Source organism: Octodon degus, unplaced genomic scaffold (assembly GCF_000260255.1).
Source record: "Octodon degus isolate 3935 unplaced genomic scaffold, OctDeg1.0 scaffold00168, whole genome shotgun sequence".
Classification (NCBI taxonomy): domain Eukaryota; kingdom Metazoa; phylum Chordata; class Mammalia; order Rodentia; family Octodontidae; genus Octodon; species Octodon degus.
In genome coordinates, this window is record NW_004524744.1 from 5,415,328 (window position 1) to 5,432,914 (window position 17,587).

Here is a 17,587-nt window from a genome sequence, read left to right on the forward strand (position 1 = left end):
AAGTTAGGATTCCCATCCCTTCATCTCTAAAATCCAGTTTCCCTCAGGTCAATGAAGAAAGCCAAGGGCTGGCGAGACAGCTCAGTGGTTTAAATCGCCTGCTCAGGCAAGCGCAGGCAAGTGCAGGGACCTCAGCCCTGCTCCAGGGTGGGCTGAGCCTGCCAAAAAAAAAAAAAAAAGCCAAGGGGTGTCTTCCTTCATCCAGAGTCCATCGTATTCTTTCCCTTTCTTTTCCTCTTCTCTTACCTCCCTCATCCTCCCACGTCAACCACCACACAGACCTAAACTAGAAACTCAGAAGAGTGCCAATTGCAAAGCAGCCAAGTGTGGCTGCCAAACCGCAGGCCGGCTTGGGGCAGGAAGGGGGGTGTGGGGGAGCAAAGAGAGAGCTATTTATTCTTCGAGGTTCTGACTGGCGATTGCACTGTCTGTGTAAGCAGTAGCAGGGAGCCCTAAAATCAAAGCCATTCATCCTACTGACTTGGATCGTATTCTTGGGGTGTCCCTTCAAGGGTGCAGTCTGAAAGTCTTTCGGGGCCCCCCAACACTTCCCAGGCCCTCCTGCATGCAGAGATGGCGGCATCTCACTGCCTCCCATTTCTCTTTTTATTATTTTTATTAAAAGCATAGTTATTAGCATATTAATTATTCAGTTTAATGGGTTCACTGTGTGCTTTCCATGCACGCAGATACCATGTGCTGACCATGGCCATCCACTTTTCTTATACCCTCTCCACCTCCCCGCTCTACCCAGTCCCCTTGGCTCCCTTTGTAGTGACTCATAGAACCTTTCCTACTTTCACGCCCCCTCCACACGGGAGAGCAAACATGCAACATTTGTCTTTCTGTTGAGTTTCTTTCATTTAACATGATGCCCTCCAGTTCCATCTATTTTCCTGCAAATGACAGGATTTCATTCCACTTTGTGGCAGAATCATACTGCATTATGTGTATATGCCAGTTTTTCTTTATCTGCTCATCCACTGATGGGTCCCCAGTCTGGTCCTGTACCTCTGCTGTTGTGCATAGGGCTGCAATAAACATGGATGCATGGGTGTCTCTCTGGTATGCAGACTTCATTGTTTTGGCTTTATGCGCAGGAGTGGGATGGCTACATCAAATGCTAGGTTTTTTTTTTGTTTTTGTTTTTTAAAGGCACCTCCATCCTGGCTTTCATAGTACTTATACTAATTTGCATTCCTACCAACTGTACATAAGGGTTCCTTTTTTCTCTATATCTTTGCCACTATTTATTATTATATTTTTTTGTTTTTTGTAAGAGCCATTCCAGCTGGGATGTGATAAGAGTCTCATTGTAGTTCTGATTTGCATTTCCCTGATAGCTAAGGACATTGGACATTTTTCATGTGTTTATTGTTTATTTGTACTTCTTTTTTTGAGATGGGTCTATTCAGATCATTTACCCAGTTTTAAATTCAATTAGTTACTTCCTTGTTAAGTTTTTTTTTTTTTTAAATACATCCTGGACATTAATCCACTTAACCATTACTTTTTCATAGTCTAAGTAGGTCTTTTAGCTATAGGACAATGAAAATAAATGGCTTCCCTTTTAAAATTTAAAAGAAACCTTAACACTGCAGAAAACTACAAAGAAGAATATAAAAGCAAGCACTCATAGTCCTATGATCTATGTTATGGTTTGTGTTTAGATGTTCTCCCACAGCCTCGTGCAGCCATGGGCCAGGCTAGAATTTTGGTTCTAGAAGTTTTGATTGATTCATGGCTTAATGCTATGATTATACATGCGAGTGCAATGCCCTCCCAGAGGCCAGTAGCCTCCAGGGAATATAAAGGGAGGGAAGAAGGCTTGCTGTGCTCCTCCCCTTCTGTTCTTGCTGCTTTTGCTGTCTTCCACCACCATGAGCTGCTGCCCTCTGCCATGTGCCACTCTGCCTCGGAGCCAACAGGTATGGACTGAAACCTCCAGTAACCACAAGCTAAATGTCTTAGTTACTGTTCTCTCGTTGCTGGGACAAATACCCGACACTCAAAATGAAGGAAGAAAAGGCTTATTTAGCTCACAGTTACTGGAGGTTTCAAGACACTGGAGGAGAGGCTGGGGCGCTGCCGTGTCCAGGATGACCCTCTCCACCTCTCTCAGAAAACACAGGCCAGCCAGTTTAATGGTTGAAGCCCCTCTGACCCCGCCCCTCAAGTCCTGCCCTGGTCCTCTGGCCACGCCCCTCAAGCCACATGCCGCCCCGCCCCTCAAGTGGCGACTGCCCCATGATTTACATAAAGCTTTGAGGGAAGAACTAAATACAAACCAAAACACTAAGTAAGCCTTTCCTTCCTTCATTTTGGGCATCAGGTATCTTGTCCCAGAAATGAGAGAAAAGTAACCAGGACAACCCATATGTAGCAACTGTTAGCACTTGATTATACTTTGTCCAGTTTTTAATATTTGGCTCTTATAGAATTACATGGCAGATGGTGTATAATGAAACATCTTGATCAGCTACCCGTCTCTTCCCCAATCCTTCCCAGACAGCAAATATGAATTGGGTATAACTCTTTTCATTGTATTTGTAAAAATGTTAGATATGTGACATGCATACATAAAACATAGCATTATTTTTGCTCTTTTGTTAATATAAGTAATTCACATTGAGTATTTTGTTAGTCTCTATGCTTTTATTCAATACAATGCTCTTGAGATTTACCAGTTGATTCAGATCATTACTTTTAACCACACATTTCATTTACCAACTCCTTCATATAGGAACCATTGGATTGTAATTTTTATTCTTACAAACAATGCTGCAAGGCCAGGCATGGTGGCACATATCAGTCACCCTGGCACTCAGGTGGCTGAGGCAGAAGGATTGCTATGAGTTTGAGGTCAGCCTGGGCTACAAAGTGAGTTAAGGCCAGCCTCAGCTGTCTAGTGAAACTCTGTCCCAAAAAAGGCAAAAAGCAAAAACAAAAACAAAATACAAAACCCCAAAAATCAATGCTGCAGTATCTATCCCATGACATGACTCAGTGTATAGACATCAGGGTTCCTATTGGGTATATGCGAATACACAGAATGACCTTTTAATGACCTACCTATTTAACAGCTGTTCTGACTTTGGATGCAGGACCCTGCCAGGGCCACCTTCTGGTGGCTTCTTCTATATTAAAGCACTGTAATTGTTGCTGATTCTACTGTACAGTACTATAGTTTTATGCTCTGTTATGCGTTACAGTGCTGCATGTCATCACATACTACAATATTATGCAAATAAAAGAAAAGCTATCAAGTTGGAGTTTTCTTCGACCATTTCTTTGCTCTGAGCATTGTAACGTTCACACTATATACAATTCTTCATTTAGAAACCAATTCAATTAACGACCCAATTGTGGAGCCCATACTGGGTAGTTAAATGAGAAATGTCTATAACTTCTGAACTTAGGTATCACATTTTGAATTTTAGTAGATGATGCCAGTGTATGTCAAGTGTGAACATATCAAATGATTCTCCTAAGAATAAAGCAAGAACACTCGGCTTCACCTACGCGTTGAGAACTCTGGAGATTGTTAGACTTTTTAATTTGTGTCAATTTGATCAGCTACAACAAAAGATGCTTCATCAATATTTTAACTTATATTTTCTTATAAATAATTGAGGTTTATGTCTGGTTTAGTTTCCTTCTCTGTGACTTGTCTGTTCAAATCATTTGCCCATTTTTTTCTACATGTTTGTCTTTTGCCTGCCAATTTGTAGAAATTCTACGTATGTAATGTTATGTATATAATGAAGAGGGCCAGCCAAATAGCTCAGGGGATTAAAGCATCTGCAAGCAGGCTCAGGGGCCGGGGGCTTGATTCCAGGGCCTGCCATTCTGACCCTGCCCCCGGGGTGTGCTGAGAGAGCAATTGAGACTGGGCGTGGTGTCACACACTTGTAATCCCAGCTCTTGGGAGGCTGTAAATAGGCGGGTCACTACGAGTCCGATCTAGTAGTGAGACCCTGAACACTCTGTAGACCCTTCCCTAAACACACACACAAAAAGAAAAGAAATGAACAACAGTACATTCTCTGCTATTTCCCAATATTGCAAATTTCTTCTTCCTGCCCATATTTTAGGCTTTCATGTGATTTACAAGCAATTTATTGCTAACTGGAGCAGTGAAAAGAAGCATTGTGTTGGACCTGGTACTGCCACAGGCACTCCTTCCGTGGACCAGGAGATGCGGGAAGGGGGACTCAGAAGCAGCACCGGGCCTGGGGAGCCAGCATGTACAGCGAGCCTGACACCTCACACCCGGCGCTGGCTCTGCCACAGATCAACACGCTTGCTCGGGCGTTCCCTGTTGCAGACATCAAAGGCCTTGTCACTGAATGTGCTCAGGGAGGCGTTTCCCATCAAAATTTCTTTGGGATGCTGTTAAATGGGCAGGCAGTTTTATTCTGCAGGACTGTGCTGTTTTATTATAATCTTTATTTCTTAAAGAATACAAAATAGTAACAAAAATGGCATTAAAAGTGATACAAAATTTCACTAAATGAAGTAACAGGAACTCAACAATGATTGGTGTATTGCATGCTGTTATCTTCAAATTAGTTCTGCAAAGTGAGTTTAAAACAACAGCAAAGATGTTATAAGAAATAAAAAAGCGCTCTCGAGCCAAGATGGCGGGCCGCCCGGCTGTTGCAGCATCAAGCCGGTGGCTGGAAGGTATTCGGAAGTGGTATTACAGTGCTGCAGGGTTCAGTAAGCTGGGCTTAATGCGAGATGATACAATATATGAAGATGAAGATGTAAAAGAAGCCGTAAGAAGGCTTCCAGAAAGCCTTTATCATGACAGGATGTTTCGCATTAAGAGAGCCCTGGACCTGAGCGTGAAGCATCAGATCTTGCCTAAAGAGCAGCGGACAAAACATGAGGAGGATAAATTCTACCTTGAGCCACATCTCAAAGAGGTTATTCGGGAAAGAAAAGAAAGAGAAGAATGGGCAAAGAAGTCATCACTTGGTGAAGTCTGTGAATGCAACTGTCTTCAAAATATTTTTATGAACTTAGTTAACCCTGAGACACAGTTTAAAAGTTATCTGGTCTGCGGATACCGTACCTTAAATAAATGCTTGTTGTATTGAAAAAAAAAAAAGAAATAAAAAAGAAAAAAATAAGAATAAAACAATTAAGCATTAACTGCTCCATTCAAAAGACCAGCAGATACCAGCAGTGCAGTTATCCAAATAATCCTGCGCATATAAGTAAATATATCATTTTCCTTCCTTTCTTTCGTCCTTTTCCTCATCTCAGTTTTTCCCTCCCACTGAACAAATTCTTTCACGGTATCTGTTGTACCTTTCTGATTGTATGTACTCTTTCAGATGCTCACACTAGTGAGAAAATACAGGGTTTGCACATGTGGGTCTCATTTATTTCACTTACCAAGACAGTCTCCAGCTGCGTCCATTTATCTATAGAAGTCTCAAATTTATCTTTTTTATAGCCGAGTAATACTCCATCATGTTAAAGCACCACATCTTTTTTATCCATTCCTCAATGATGGGCACTTGGGCTGTTTCCAAGATTTAGCTGCTATAAACATGGGTGTCAATATGTGGTATGATGTTTTCAGTTCTTTTGGAAAAATACCTAGGAGGGGAAAAGCTGGCTTGAATGAGACTTCCAGTCTTAGCTTTTTGAACGATCTCCACGCTGATTTCCGTAGTGGTTGTACCAGCCTGCACTCCCACCAACAGTGGACAAGGGTTCCTTTCTCCCCACAGCCTCTCCAGCATTTGTTGTTGGTTGTCTTCTTGATCACAGCCATTCTTGGGCCGGGAGATAGCTCAGTAGAATAAGCATCTGCCTGGCAAGCGCAGGGTCCTGAGTTCAATTCCCAATATTAAAGAGAAAATTGAAAATAGTCATTCTTTCTGGTGTAAGATAGAATCTCAGCGTTGCTTTAATTTGCATCTCTTGAATGAGTGACAACGTTGAACATTTTTGCATATATCTATTTGCCATTTGTATCTCTTCGTTGGTGAAGTGCATATTCATCTCAGATGCCCATTTCTGGATTGGGTCTTTGAAATTTGAAGGCCTGATTTTTAAAAAATCTTTATATGTTCTAGACAGGAGCCCTTTGTCTGAAGGAATATACTTTCTAAACAAGCTCCTCAGGCAAAAATGACACAGCAGTGCATCACGCAAGTTTTGAGGACAGTTTTGACGTGAGTTGAGAAACCAGAGCTGTTATTGGTGGGGGTTTAGTTAATTCATTTACGAGCTTGTGGACGAATGGGCTACTAGAAGGTGTGGCCTAATTGCAGGGGATGGGTCTTGGGCACAGTATCTTATCACCACCTCCTCCTCTCCAGCTCTTCCACTCTCCCTCTGCTTCTCAGCTGACATAAGGTGAGCAGGTGAGCATCTATCTTCAGCCGAGCCCTGTCACTATGGTGTTTCATCCTCACCACAGACCTAAAAGCCACAGAGCCACTGACCTTGGGGTGAAACCTCTAAAGTCATTAACTAGAATAAATCTTTGCCCCCTTTAAATCAGTTTTCTTTGGTATTTTGTCACAGTAATGAAAGTCTGGCTAACACACCTATATTTCAAATCCTAAACTCAACTCTGCTGTTAAGAGGGAGCTGGACACCAATAACTCACTCTCGATGCCATGTGTTCTTCTGGTGTAAGATAGAATCTCAGTGTTGTTTTAATTTGCATCTCTTGTGTGACCAACAATGTTGAACATTTTTTCATATATTTATTTGCCATTTGTAACTCACTGGATCAGAGCTTTCAGTCCTGACTGCCTACATCCAGTTGAGGCCATCTGCCTTCCATCAGGACTTCCACACTGTTTCTGCTCTGTGCCTGTTTCAGGCAGACGCTGGTGATGATCAGGCATCTTCTCTCTGTTGCGGACCCACCAAGGACATCGAGCCAGGCAGGAACTTACCGTGGCAGATCTGTGTGTGGTACAACGTGCAGAGTGTTTGTCAGGGAAGAAAAAGTGTGAGCATTTCTAAGAGCTATGTCACCTCTACTCCTTTCCAGCTCCTCAAAGAGACAAGTGTCTCTGAATATCTTTAAAAGGTATCATGAGGAGAGGCCCTGAGAGGCTTATCTGAGTGGGAAGTATGACAGATCCATGAAGGAATGTGGCTTGAAGAGATTTCAATGTCTCTTAGATTTTTGTTTTTATTTATTTATATTTATTTTATTTTATTAGATTTTTGTTTTTAAAAAATCACAATTTTTTAAAGTATAAAGATGTTAAAACTCTTTGTACTAATTACAGGTTTCATCAAGAATCCTGTGTAAATGGTGCTAGTATGAAGACAGAGACTGTGGAGACACTCCTCGCTTGCTAGGGAAGCTGATGGTGGGACCTGGACTTTCTTACTCCCAAAGGGTGTGGTGAGACTGTGGAGTGGGCCTCAGGTGGCAGCCGGATGGGGTAGGCAGAATCTCTCCTCTGGAGGAGGGCATGGAATTCATTCTTGCCACCTCCTGCAGCCCAGCAACAGGCACAGCTCTCTTCAGATCTTCAGAACAATTGCCTTCTCTTTGACTCTCCCCTGGAAGAACAAGACGGGAGGAAGATCTACACAGAACTGTCCTTTGGGCCTCTGTGCATGGGGTGGGGTAGGGGGTACGGAGGATACTTCCAAATACAATGCACAAGGAGTTTAGGAATTTGCTGCCTGGCTTTGCAAATGACAGGCAAATTTCTGTAGCTTAGATGATGACCTGAATACAGTTTCTTTTTCTCTATCAACTTATATATATAGCCTTATGAATTTTTTTTTATATTTTACTACAGGGTCTACAGGGTCTTACTATGTAGATCGGACTCTAGTGATCCGCCTGTTCAGCCTCCCAAGAGCTGGGACCTCAGGTGTGCACCACCATGCCCCATCTCAATCACAATCTCAGCATGACCCAAGGATGGGGCCAGCACAGCATGCTGGGAATCAAACCTCAGCTGCTGCACTCTGCCTAAGCTGGTGCTTTAATCTGCTGAGCTATTTGGCTGGCCCTTGAAGATATTTTAAGACATACAATTATGATTAATTTGCACTTGACTCGTTAAAAACATTTTTCCTACAGCCCTAATAATATGTGAAGATTATTTTCTGATCTGAAAGATCTTGGCCTTGGAAACAGGAAGTGGAAAAAAAAAGCTGCAAAATTATAAGTTCAATTTAGGATAAATTCTAAGGGCCACACAACTTCTGGATCAATGTATTTTCTAGTCTCGACATCACAAGTATTAGCCTGACAGCACTTATGAGAGCAAAAGGAAAATCAGAATTAAAACAAAATGTCTTTCTGGGCAAAATTATAGCCCATTACTTCCTTAACATTTCATGTAGGAACTTTTGCTTGGGAAAGAGAGCAACAAGACGGAAAGCTAAGTATATGTTTATAAAGGTAAGCATGTTGAGAGGTGTAGAAATACAGGATGCTTTTGAGGAAGAGTCTTTGTATGCTCATAATTTCTTGGAGATGCAATATAGTTCTTAAAATTCCATTCAAATTTTGCATTCTACACTATAATATATTTATGTTTCCTGTAATGTTAAAGAAAAGGGTTAAGAATACTTGCCACTTCTCTTAATGAATAGAATGATTTGTTCTAATGGTGTCTGTAAATAGCTTCACAAGTCCACTTTGTGTACAGCAATTAACCACTAAGAAGAATATATGCAGTGTATTATTTGTTGAAACTGTACTTCCGATTGGATTTGAAACCGTCTCATTGCTATCTGTTTATCAATAAAACTTTGAAAAAACAAACAAAAAAGAATACTTGCCACTGACTAAATTAATGTTCTAGGAAGGTGAACCCCATGTACCCCTCGTGTCTCTGGGTCCAGGCACCTTGTGGTTTGCACTACTGAAAACACTACAGGGTAGTTCATTCCTTACAAAGAATGTGTCAGCAGCATATTTTTTGCAACTAAAAAGCAGCTTACACTACTAATGCTAAAGTGGATTTTGAATACTTAGAAGGTACTACAGAGCCAATTATAAATAAGAACAACAGAGGAATAATTTTGGTATAAGTTTGAGAACTGGGAATTATGTCTGGAGCCTAAAGCAAACAGTTTTAGAAATTTAACTCAGAGTATCAATTAAATCCTAAATTTTCAACAGAGAGCAAATAGTTAAGATATTTGGAGATAAGGAAGTAGAACGAGAAGAGCTTTGGACTGGAACTGAAAAACTGAATTCTAGACCTGCTTCTGCTATCAATCTGGACATTTTGTAATTGTAGGAGTGTTGAGAAGTCACTCGGGTAATTTCTGATGGATCATCCTGCTGGACCCCTCTACAAATCCTAGCATCTGCCTTACACACCACACTGGCTTGGATAGAACAAGGTGTGAACCTGAGTAGGAGCATTTATAGCTCTGAGAGTCTCATGGGCTCACTGGGAGGAAGAAGGGAGCAAGTATTTGCAAACCTCTTCCAAGTTTACACTGCAGATAGTTGGTGCACAATAATGGTGCTGTTGAGTCACTGATACTTACTTTACATAAAATGAAGGGATGTAGGAGGAGTCCAGATGGTTTTGCTAGGATACTGGTTGCCTTATTAATTCAATGTTACTTCTTTGTTTTACCTTCTGTTGTCACAATCTTATGACACTGTGTAGTTTCCCTCATACTATTTACCACAAATTATAAATTTGTACTTATTCTGTATTTTTAAAATTATTTATCGCTTCTCAGCCTTTTGGCTAAGATCAAGTGTAAGATTATTCAATATCTTCCTTCTTCCTTCTTCTGCTATAAGCACCATAAGATCAGGAACTATGTCTCATCTGCTCCCATCTACATTCCCAGAATGTAGTGTAGCCTAAGTTTACTTAGTCCAGACTAAGTGAATACCCAATAATTATCTGTTAATATAAATGAATGAATGAGTAAATGCATGAGCTTAAGAAATGTATTCCCTTATACAACCCAATCTACAGACATCAAGTGGAGAAATGTTCACATTACTTAGGGTCTAGAAATCTTGCCGTTCAATTTCCCCTTTAATATACACTGTTGCTATTCGTGTGTGTGTGTGTGTGTGTGTGTGTGTGTGTGTGTGTGTGTGTGGTGTGTGTGTGTGGCCAGCTCAGACCACCCTGGGGGCAGGGCTGGTGTGGCATTTAGTGTCAGGGATCGAACCATGGTCCCTGCACTTGCCTAAGCTTGCCTAAGGAAGCACTTAAGTCCACTGAGCTACCTCGCAGTCCCTAGACTGTAGCTATTCTACAATAGGTCATTTTATGTACAACATAGAATATCCAATAGAATATCCTCTGAATAGAAGCCTAACATAGGCAAAGCTCTCCATTAAATAAAATAGATAAAGTGAATATTTTTGATCCTTTAAAAAAAAAGTGGAACACAGATATCTTTTGGAACCTCACACTTTCCAAGTACTGCTACTTATAAAAACTGCTATTTAATTCAACAGAGAGAGAACATTCTAAACACACCTGCAAAATGGCCATTATCTAATAGCTAGCAAGACAACAAAGAACTGAGATGGTGAAGGCTTGTTCCTGTAGTTCCAGAGCCTTCACAAGAGTAACTCAGGTGCCTGAGACTCTTGTAGTCAGTGGAGGAAAGAAGATCCAGGACAACGAGGGAAGGTAAACACTGATCATCTCACCCACATTGGTGAGTAAAAGTTCTTCTGTAGACAGATTGTCATCAGTTGTGCCTAAATGGGTTTGAGACAGCCAGGAAGAAAACCCATCCTTCGCCTCCTGACTGAAAGAAGCAAAGCTCTGAAAACTCAAAGCACAAGGCCTCGCTGCCTATTTTAAATCATGCAGGCAGCACACCTTCCACCTTAAATAGCTCCAGTTCATAGATGTGAAAACCATTTTACTTCCAACATCTCTTCCACACCTGAGAATAAATTACCAAGGTAAATTGCATGTCTTTGGAAGTATATAAAAGGCCTACGTCAACCTTTTCCTTTTTGCAAAGATAATCATTTAGACTATCACCAGACACCTGTCTAACCTGTAATTTCTCCTTCCCCCATTTGCTTCAGTCTCCATGAATATGTAGATAGCACTGTTTGCCAGAATGCCCAAGTTCAATACAAGGAAGCATGCATGTAACTATTTGGGTGGAGATGAAGGAAGGTGAGAAGAAACACAGGTGCTTGAAGGTGGCATGTCCCTACATCAGGATCAATTGTCCTTCCCTTCGCTTTGTCCCAGATAATGACAGGCCATCTGTGGGACTTGGCATGGTAAGTGATGAGCCCAAGGAGAGGAAAAAGAAAGCAGGGCTGGTGGGAAGAAGGGCAGCAGAGGCATATTCATTGAAAAAGTTCTTAATTGACTGTGTTCTGCTCACTTGTTTATGGCTGGCAGTAAAAGCCGTGCTATCACCTAGCAATACAGATTACCAGGTGTATTAAACCATGGAAAGTCTCCCTCGTTCCTTTGAGTTCTGCCTCCTCTATGGACATTGATTCATTTGTTTTATTCATTTAGAAAACACATCTACTGAACACCTATTATATAAGCAGCAATTGTAGGTATATGAGATACTATGAAATAGTATACTTTTCCATTTTTCAATGAATGCAGGCAAGACAGTAAACAAGCAGCACAACTCCATGTATCTTCCAGCTAGAACTTGGGGTTGAGGAAGCTATCCTGGAGCTGATTTGCAAACCTATGATTCTAGGGATGGCAGAGGACAAGAGAAGACAGGAAGATCAACCACACAAGAAATGGATGAAGAGGCTTCTAAGAAAATGCTTGATAGTAGTGGTGGAGAAGACAGAAGCAACAGGATGTGGAAAGAAGGGTGTGCGCTGACTGGGGGAAATTTCTGGAAGAGGAAAAGAAAGAGCTTTTCACTTTCTTGCCCAGTGACTGCCAGACACATCAGCACTTGTATTCCTTCCTGGCACCTTGAGCTACTCTCCCCATGCAGCCAAGCTTTGAGGATTGATTTGGGGTGGTCTCAGATTCACTTAGCTATAGCCAAGGTAAATACAAATTATATTTTCTTAATCCACCTACACATCTCAGACTCTAAGGCTGTGTTTCTTTTTGGCTTTTCTTCTTTACTTCCTTCATTTCTTACACAATGAACAATGATGCCTTCAGTATTTTACCATCTCAGACAGATTTAATACTATCTATCTGTGTTTATATTGTCTAGATTAAACTAACTTTGTCAAAATGTCTCTCTTCAAATCTTCCTGGTTTCATGTTCAGTTGCGTTTATTTTCTTTTCCAGAATTGAACAGTTCTGCTTGATGGCCTGTTTCACAGTTCTGTTCTTCTCGCTCTTGCTATTGATATAATCTATGCATTAAGTGCACAAATGTTCAAGCTTTGTTCTGGCACAAAATAAAGTACATTAAGTGGACACATCTCTGCTTTTTCATTTGTTTTGCCTAAAGTGGGAGTTTAGAATCACTTAAAATTTCCTTACCCTGGTCAAGAGTTCCCACAGAATTAATAAACTTTGGTCTCTGAATATCTTGTGAACTGCCTACTAAAGTTTTAGGAATTTTGTGACTCAGACAGCTGTTATTGAAAACTACATAAACTAACAAATGATGTGTAAAACACAAGTAGTGGATTCTTAAAATTCATAACCTCCTAGTTATTTTCTCTTATATTTCTGCATTTATTTTAGTATGCAGCTCTTGTGTGATGCAGTGTCATATGCCTTGGGGCTGGCTACTTCTTCCCAACCCTCCACTTCAGGGTGGTGTATTTGTAGGCTGAAACGGGCACAGTGTATTTATCCCACAAAAATTGGCAAATTCAATCAGGGCTCTTGTTTTTCTTCAGAGATCTAGTTAAAGCTTGACCCACACATTACTGCTCATATAGGATAAGGAATGGAGAAGTTGGTTGGGAAGGAGAAAAAACAGATATTGAAAGGACAATCAACCAGTTCAAATCATAGGAAGAAAGTCCATGAGAATTCATAGTCAAGAACAAAAACAGGAAGCAACCAACTTTCTATCTGAATTTGCACAGATCTGGCTTCTAGAAGCTAGTACATTTTAAGGATAATGATATTATGGCTCTGACTCTTGTTATTCTCTGTCCTGAATGGAAATGAATGTTTGAGAAGGGAACAAAGGGTAGAAGGCCTGCTTAGGACTCTGCCAGCACACCCTGCTGCCCAGGGAGCAGCCTTTGTTTCTTAAGTTCCTAATTCTCAGACAGTTAAGAAATCCTGAAGTGGACAAACTTGTTTAGTGGGTTAAGGTAAAGACTGTATTAGCATTTCACAGCCCAAGTGTTTCTTCTCAGCTTCTGCAGCTTGAGGTGTAAGCTCTAGGTTAAGAGATTGTGCAGGACTCCATATTGTGAAATCAAAGCACAAGTAACAACCCAGCTAGCAAAGGCAATGGGTGTCAAAGAGTTTTATCAGAGGGCCTCCAAAGACACCTGAAACTTCAGTGATTCTCCCCATACCCTTGTACAGTCAAAAGCAGAAGCAAACGGAACATTGTTTAGGGAAGAAAGCAGATAGTAAGCTGTACTTCAATAATTTTCCTAAATTTGGGAGTGGACTTAGTTTTAAAAAAATCAGTCCAGAACTTCCAAACTCTGCCTCCTATTCAAATGTAATGTATACTACAGGATGGTAATGAATGGTGGCTACAATGATGCAGCTTTAATTTAAGAAAATTACTCTCGTGGATAAATAAACAGTGCTCCAAATCTCCTTCAAATTTCTGGGGTTCTAGGAAAATCTTAATTAAACAAGCAAACAAAAGACAGATTTGTGTACTTGAAGCTCTTCAGGGTATCTTCCATAAATCCCTTAAGTACAGAAGCCAACAGTACCTAGATGGAACACTCTCTCCTCGAGATTGTGGAGACTTGAGTCATTTTAAGACATTTGCCTGATTCAAAAACCACTCAGAACTGATCTCATCAAATGAAAATTATAACTTACTCCAGCACACAACTAGCACTAAGCACTTCATATGATGAGCTGGTTGACTGGCAAAGTATACCTTGTAAATTCTGTCTCAAGAGAGTGAGTGAAGACGGGACACCTGGTATGTTCATTCACTCTCTGAACCAGGTGTACCATCTGGCCATTTATTCCAACTCATTATTAACAGAGGAAGAGGGGCTGGGGAGATAGCTCAGTGGAATAAGTGCTTGCCTGGCAAGTGCAAGGTCCTGAGTTTAATCCCAGTACCACCAAAATAAATAAATAAATAAATAAAACAGAGGACGAATAAGAGAAACACTGCCAAGATTGTAGCCTTCCTGAAAGAACAAAGTCTCTAGAAATCTGTCCTGGTCAAGACAAATTTTTATTTCTGGTTCTAAAAATGATAGAATAATCTTGGTACTCATTCAAGGAGACGTGACACACTTCTCTAAAACAGAGGTGAAATACACCACAGAGTGCCTTTTTAGTCAAAGTGAAAACATGCAAGACACTCATGTTATTACCTATCTGGGACAGACACTGCTAATGAATTAGATGGGACCTAGATCTGAATGTATCAATGAAGCTTCTCATTCTCACTCTGGCTGGATGCAGTTCGAATCTTCCTCCATACCCCCCGGCATACTCCACTAATGAAGCTGAACTGGCTCTCGGACAAGCCCAGATCTGATCTAATTCTTTTATTTCATGGAAAATAAAGATCAGGGAAGCTAAACAACTTGGTTGCAACCAAGTGGCAAAGTCAAAATTTGAAACTGGGTTTGTGGTGCTCTCTCCATTGCAAAGCCCTGACTTTCTTACACCCCAGAGGCTTTATCTGGGCTGTGCAGCCTAAATCCACACACACAGGTCTAAGGGTAGCTTGATGGATAACACAGGACAGAATCTTTCTGAGAGGCAAGGACAGACGTCAGTGGGGGGGACCCAGGCAGGAGCTGCTGCCCAGCAAAAGAATATTATTCAATAAGATCTTTTTCCTTTCATAAATGAATTATCACTCCTTATGGTATTAACATCAAGTACAGAAATTAAGTGAGCCAGAGATAGAGTTCTGGGATTAAGAAACTCTACAATTATTTATTAGTATATTTACTTAAGGAGAGCTCTGAGCACTTGGGAGACTGAAGACAAGAGAATCACTATGAGTCTGATCTGCTAAGTGAGACCCTATAAACCCCGTAGACCCTGTCCTAATTACAGAAAAAAAAGTAGAGCTCTGAATTGAATTACGAATAATCAAACCATTTTAATATTGAAGGGCCTCATCTTTGCTTTGCAACTTGTGGAGACAATAGATGGGAAATTTGGAAGAAAAAGTACAGACATAAGAAAGCAGGAGAGTGATAAAGGGGAAGATTTGGCTTGGCTTTGCTGAGAGTATTCTCTGTTCATCTTTGAGCAGGCCTCATGAGCCAAGTCCCAACCTTTGTTCTGTTCTTTGTAACCTACAGAAGCCAGCTTTGAGTCTCCTGTGTTCAACATGTTCATATCGCTAATGATTTCCACATGATTATTAGAAACATTGGAAAGCCATTCCTTTATGCTTCTGCTTACAGAGAGGCCCTGAAGACTCTTTTAAGTTTAAAGATGTTAACATAGCGATGAAGAGGGACCAGCTCACGTGTCCAGCACACCCAAGGACAGTAGCTCTTAGATATCATCATGGAAACCTGCTGCCGTCAGACACCTGCAGCTCTGTGGTTGGGACTGCGGAAGGGAGTCAGGGCTGCAGGCTCAGCACATTCTGCGGCTCACGGAGGAGCCCGGAGTAACAGCTGCCCACGCAGCGCGAGCACCACCCTGGCCTGGCCCCAGAGCCTCGCCCACGCTTGCTACCTCCACCCTTGGCAATAGCCCTTGGTTTACTTTTCCTTAATTTTAAAGAGAAAATTTTAAAATATCCATAAAAGTTTCCAAACACGCTAGTAGGAGAGTAACAATAATTAATACATTGTGTATTGTATATTTTTAATAACTGCTCAGAGTACAAGATATAGGCAGGAAATATTGCCCAAACAATATTAGCACAAATTATTCTTTTCAATGACCTAAGGGATACTAGCTATATAACTATTGGATGTATATAGATATACATATCTATATCTATGTCTATATCTATATCTATCTATCTATATCTATATACAGAGAGAGAGAGAGATAGAGACTTTTTCCCCTTTCCCTTCCTTCTTTTCCCCATTCTCCCATCAGTTTTTCTTTTCTTGTGCATAGTCTCCTCCCTAGTTCCCAACATCTATTATGCATTTTGCATCTTACTCATTCAGTTTCTCACACTAGTGATTTATTTCATTTATAAATATGCTCTCCACTTGCATCCATTTTCCTATAAAAATTTTGGCTTATCCTTCTTTATGGCTGAGTAGTACTCTATTATACAAAACAACCACATCCTTTTAACAGGCCTCATAAGATGCATGTGTCACTAGCATCTGAAACCTGCTTCAAGTGGGCAAGGCTCCCTCAGGAAGTTCAGATTTCCAAACCTCATCAGAGTTCAGACATTTAAAAGGAAGAAGAATCCAAAATCTATTCACGTATCTGCGCGAGTCTCCATTTGCACACCTTGCAGACGGTGTGGGCCTTTTGCATTTATCAGGAGAGCCAGAACACTGAACAAACACAAAAAGGTCCCCAGGTAGAAACCGCTGCCTGAAATGCACAGCTTCCATCCTGATCCCTGGAGGATCCCATTTCCTGGAGCTAACACAGTAGCTCTGCTAATCAAAGGAAACCTTAAGAATGTAATGAACTAACTACAGTAGTGGCATTACTTACATTGTTGTCTTACAGACTGTGTCCCTTAAGAAACCAGCATCTGGGCAAGATGGCAGCCTAGTGGAATGAAAATTGGTGCCTAGAAGCAGATTTTAAAGGTGATTTCTCCCACATCTTTTTTCATATCACCTGATCAGCTTCTTCATGTGCTATGACAGCGGCAGCAGTAGTAAAATAGGTGGTATCAAAAAGAGATCTTTTGAAGCATTTATTTCCAATCCAAAATGGAGCTTTATCTTATGTTCGCCGTAAATCTACATATTCTTCTCCTGCAGATGACTATAATTGCAAAGTAGAGCCTGCTTTGACATCTGATGGCAGGACCATAGTAGGCTACCACCCTTCTGTGGACATTCCATATGAACACACCAGACCTGTGCCTCAACCAGATCCTGTCCATAATATTGAAGAAACACAAGATCTGGTGTTGAAAACCAGATTAGAAGAAAATGAAAGTGAATTCCTTGAGCAGTGACCCATGATAGAACAACTTAGCAAAATGTTCTTTGTGACGAGGCATCATTGGTACCCTCACAGGCAGTATCACAGACGTCGTATGAAACTGAATCCTCCAAAAGACAGGTGATGTTGAGATTCATGGGAGAATCGAAGAGAAATGTTATCCTGTGCTTAGCTTGCCACTGGAAGAAATACACTAGTACTATATGGTAATAGTCAAATAAAATGTCTTTTCACATTAAAAAAAAAAAGAAACCAACATCTTAGACACTATCTCCAGAGGCTTCTGTAACTTCTGTAGTGACTTCAATAATTTAACTTCTTCTTAATTTAAAGACCTCGCTGAACCGATCTCAGCCGAAAATTACAGCTCACTCTCCCACTTACAATGAAC

At 40.9% G+C, this 17,587-nt stretch overlaps 2 pseudogenes; both read left to right on the top strand.

Annotated features, from left to right (window-relative positions):
• Nucleotides 1-4,640: 4,640 nt before the first annotated feature.
• LOC101586458 lies at nt 4,641-5,105 on the top strand (annotated as a pseudogene).
• Nucleotides 5,106-16,885: 11,780 nt separating this feature from the next.
• Nucleotides 16,886-17,384, top strand: LOC101586861 (annotated as a pseudogene).
• The last annotated feature ends 203 nt before the right edge of the window (nt 17,385-17,587 follow it).